Here is a 4939-nt window from a genome sequence, read left to right on the forward strand (position 1 = left end):
TTGTTATAAATAAATCAGGTGATGCCGTTTTGCCAAAATAGTCCGAATGTCCCCAAACGGGCGCCGGAAGGCTGTTTGTGCAAAACGGCCATCTTGAGTCATTTCCCAATGGTCAACGGGTACAGTTTCAACGCCTTCTCCCCGAAGTGCTGAAAAGCCGTAACTGCAAAACCGGCCGTTTTAAAATTGAACATTTGAACAAAATAGTGTTATTTGCTTTCCTTTTTAGGTCAAATAAGTTATTAAATCACCTTAATAAATGTGCAGGATGAGCACGACTCAAAATGAACCCTTTTCAATCATGCATAAAATCCCTTTGGAGTTACGTCTATGGTGGAACGATTTGGGCAAAGAAGGGCAAGATGCGGTCAAGAAACATTTGAAAGGGCTCACCGGTTTGCTCGATATTACGCCTCGGGGAGATATTATAAGAGCACTAGTTACATGTTGGGACCCAGCACATAATGTGTTCCATTTTTCGGATTTTGAGCTTACCCCGACATTGGAGGAAATAGCTGGTTACATTGGAAAGGACGAGGTCCCATTAAGGCACAAATACTTGGTTGCTCCCAGAGTTGTAGCTGTACACAAGTTTCTAGACTCCTTAAAAATAGTCAGGGCCGTCCATAACACAGACCTGGCAAATGGCTTTTGTACCCTAAGCTTCATATATCATCGCTATGGTCAGTATCGGGGGGTTCAACAACCCAGAAAGTAAGATATGTAACAAAGGAAACCGCCAGAAGTGGGAGGAGCATCGATGTTTCGCTTTTATGGTGGCTTTCTTGGGGCTTTTAATATTTCCAAGGAAGGATGGGAACATTGACATAAAAATAGCTGGGGTTGTCAGTACGTTAATCACTCAAGCCAAAAGTACACTTGCACCTATGATATTGGCCGACATCTTCCGTGCTCTTACAGCTTGTAAAGCCGGAGAAACCTTCTTCGAGGGGTGCAACTTACTATTACAAATGTGGATGATTGAGCATCTGTATCATCGCCCTCAGTTTTTGAGCTATGGGTCTCCAGAAAAAACATGCATAGAAGAATTTTACACAAGAGCTAAAGGGGTCAAATTGCCAGAAGGGGTCGCGGGTTGGACAACATATTTTCGGCACTCACCGCTAGCCAAATAGAGTGGACACTGGGATGGTTACCCGTTGATGAAATCGTATATATGCCGGCAGCCCGACCACATTTCCTTCTGATAGGGCTTAGAAGCATTCAGCCTTACGCACCGTATCGAGTGTTGAGGCAGCTGGGGAGATGCCAGATAGTACCCAAGGATGATGATCTTAGTTTGCAAGTGGTTGAGATTGGCCCTGATGGCCAGTTTCCTGAAGCAATGGTCCGCCAAGTTTGGAGCGAATGCCAATATTTGGCGGCAAACACTTGTGTTCGAGATCGAGCCAAAGGAGAAGTGTCGCCTGATTATCAGGCTTGGTACAGAAGGGACGTTGCATTCGGAAGACCGGCCAAACGACCTCACATCCAGGAATTTGTCGAATCATCACAAGAACAGTGGGCTTGGATAACTAAAGAAAATGAGTATAGGGCCCGCATAGGAGCATTGGAAAAACAGGTCCAAGACCTTCGATTTGAAAATAGCTTGCAAGCCGCAGCTGATGAAGGTGAGAAAAAACAATTGGCCAAAGAAATGAAGCCTTACGAGCCCAAATCCAAAAAATGAAGTTAGAGGCCGATAACCCTGTCAGGAGTGCCAAAGATGCAAAGCTTATAACAAATCTAAGGCAAAAGGTGAACGACTACAGTTTTGACCGCAACAAAGCAGAAAAGAAATTAGCTGGGGTCCGGAAACAATTGGCTAAAAATGCAAAAGAATGGGCCCGCATGGTTAAACAGTTAAAAGAAGAATATGACAATGAGGTCACAGGATTAAAGAAAAAGGTCATTGCCACAGAAAACCGAATGATCAAACAGGCAAAAGAATTCAAAGTCGAAAGAGAACATTGTTACATGGCATTGGCACTAATTAATTTCAGAAAATAATTTCATACAAAAATTCATTTCTCAGGCTTGGGACCTCGGAATTCGATTCCGGGCATACGCCCAAGTCCCATATTTTCCTACGGACCCTCCAGGACCGTCAAATCACGGGTCCGGGTCCGTTTACCCAAAATGTTGACCAATGTCAACTTTAACCATTTTAATATCAAAATTTAGCATTTTTCACACAGAATTCATATTTAAGCTTTCCGGCTACGCGCCCGGACTGCGCACGCAATTCAAGGCAACCCTAAATGTGGTTTTCGAGGCCTCAAAAGCACGGAATGAATAAGAAAACAGGTGATGACCCTTTGGGTCGTCACATTCTCCACCTCTAAAACAACCGTTCGTCCTCGAACGGACAAAAGAAAGAAGTCCTGAGTCGGGAAATAGANTTCCATTACTAGGAAATGTCAAATGTGCGAGAACATGACCCGTACCACCTTCTTGGCATCAGTGATGATATTTGTGAAGCAGATAATGAACGACCTGGACAGACTTCAAGGGGAACTTGCATATAGGCCCGCGGCGAGACCGAATGATGTCCCGCGGGCACCAGGAGCTTTAATGTATTCGTAATTGTCTTTGAGTCTGCACTCTTTCTTCTACTAAAAAACAGAAGTTTGTCGTCCGAGTCCGTATTTCTTTTTTCTTGGGAGTTAGGTCATTTGGGTTTGTATTTCTTTTTACCAGAGTCTGTATCTCCATTTCGTTAAAAGACAGTCAGTTGATTGAGTCTGTATTTTGTTTGAATTAGAATAGGGATGATGGAGTTTTTAGTTCTTAGAGTCTGTTAGTTGTTTTGAGTCTTTGTAATAGACAAATTTGCTATCAATAAAATTGAAATTGCCAAAAATATCCTGCTCCTACTTTGCATTTATTTTTCACGAACTACGCTTGGTCTGATTCACGAAGGGTCGTGATACGTAGGCAATCTCCATAGGATTCGACCGTTTCTAAATAATAAAAGGGAAAATCAAATGATGATACAAACAGGGGAAAAACCAAAGGAAAGAGAACCAAAAGAGGGAGAGCAAAACAAAGTGAAAAGGAAAAGATAAGAGAGGGAACTAATTGGCAAGAAAAAGAAATGGAAAGCCGGGATGACGCATGTGAATGAACAGAGACATAATAGAAACGGTTGACTGCTTAGGTGCATCCACCCATCAATGTGCGGTTATCTATTTGTTAATGCCCTAACCGCTAACAAAATTGTTGTTGATGAGCTCATGCAAGTGATTAAGCTGACTGGCATTCTGGCAACCCATCCTTACAACACCGCTCCAAGGACAAGTCAAACATGGCCAATCAGGATTTAGAAGCAAGCATTGTCGACCCATCCAGAGAGGAGGAGGCAGTGGACGTTAATACAATGAGGGAAGAGATGTATAAACTAAAGCAACAAATGGCCAAGATGTACCAGGCCTGGTCGAAGGGACATCCACCACCAGTCTATCCTGCCAACCCCAATTACCTCCCACTACCAGCTCAAACCCAAGATCCTCCCACAGTGAACTCATCTCCTGCTTTCCCTACTTACCAGCAGTACTACGGAACCACCTCTCAGACACCACCACTACCACCCAAACAAATTCCATGTCCTCCACCACCAATTGCTCCAGTATTCGTGGCTCCTCCACCCGCCGCACTACACAGGTCATCTAACGAACCCGTGTTCCAAACTCATGATAACCAGTACTACCCACTCGAAGCCACTTTCAAACCCCCAGAACCATACCCTTACACTCCCCGCCTTGATCTCTCAGCCGAAGAAGAAAAGCCTCCCAAAAACCCTGAGCAAGAGGAGATGATACGAAAGGTCAAGAGCTTAGAGCAGTCATTCAGAAATATGCAGGGTCTCGGAGGTCAAGTGAGTGTGGCCTACAAGGATTTGTGCTTGTTTCCTGACGTCCAGTTGCCAGCAGGATTCAAGTTACCCAAGTTCGACTTATATGATGGCCATGGTGATCCAGTGGCCCACCTGAGGGGATTCTGCAGCAAGATGAGGGGAGCTGGGGGAAAAGATGAGCTATTAATGGCTTACTTTAGTCAAAGCTTAAGTGGAGCAGCGTTGGAGTGGTACACACGACAAGATCATGCTCGGTGGTACACCTGGGACGACCTGGCTCAAGCATTTGCATGTCATTTTCAATACAATCTCGAAATTGTCCCGGACCGTCTGTCACTGACCAAAATCGAAAAGAAGCCCGGAGAAAGCTTTAGAGAGTATGGTTTCCGTTGGAGAGAGCAGGCAGCAAGAGTTAATCCTCCGATGAAAGAGAATGAGATGGTTGATTATTTCCTTCAGGCTTTGGAGCCAACCTACTATGGTCATCTGGTGTCCGTAGTGGGGAAAACTTTCAATGAGGTCGTGAAGATGGGAAGTATGGTGGAAGAGGGTCTCAAGTCTAACAAGATTATGAGCTATTCAGCACTCAAAGCAACTACGCAGGCTATTCAAAGCGGCACCGGAGGAGTATTGGGAAAGAAGAAGAAAGAAGAAGTGGCAGTAGTGGAATCAAGGGTCTGGTCCAGGAGTCCGTCACCATATTATCACCAACCTCGCTCTCACCCCCAAGCTTACCCACATACTCCATATGGCCCACCACAGCATTACTTCCCACCCCCTACTCCCCATTTCTCCGTCCATCATGCCCAGACATACCCCCAACCTCCTACCCGTGCACAATGGCGCGCACCCACTCCCCAAAACACTTACCCACCTCAAAAAGAATACCCACCCCCAAGAACCAATAGAAATGCCGCTGGAACCGGTTACCGACCCAATCCTGCATTTAAGAATGATAGGTTGCAAAAGAAGAAGACTTTTACTCCCTTGGGTGAATCTTATACCAGCTTGTACCACAGATTAAGGCGGTTGGGCATGTTGAACCCGATCGAACCCAAATTACCAAACCCTCCCCCAAGGAAC

The sequence above is a fragment of the Nicotiana attenuata genome, unplaced genomic scaffold (assembly GCF_001879085.1).
Source record: "Nicotiana attenuata strain UT unplaced genomic scaffold, NIATTr2, whole genome shotgun sequence".
In the NCBI taxonomy this organism is placed as follows: Eukaryota; Viridiplantae; Streptophyta; class Magnoliopsida; order Solanales; family Solanaceae; genus Nicotiana; species Nicotiana attenuata.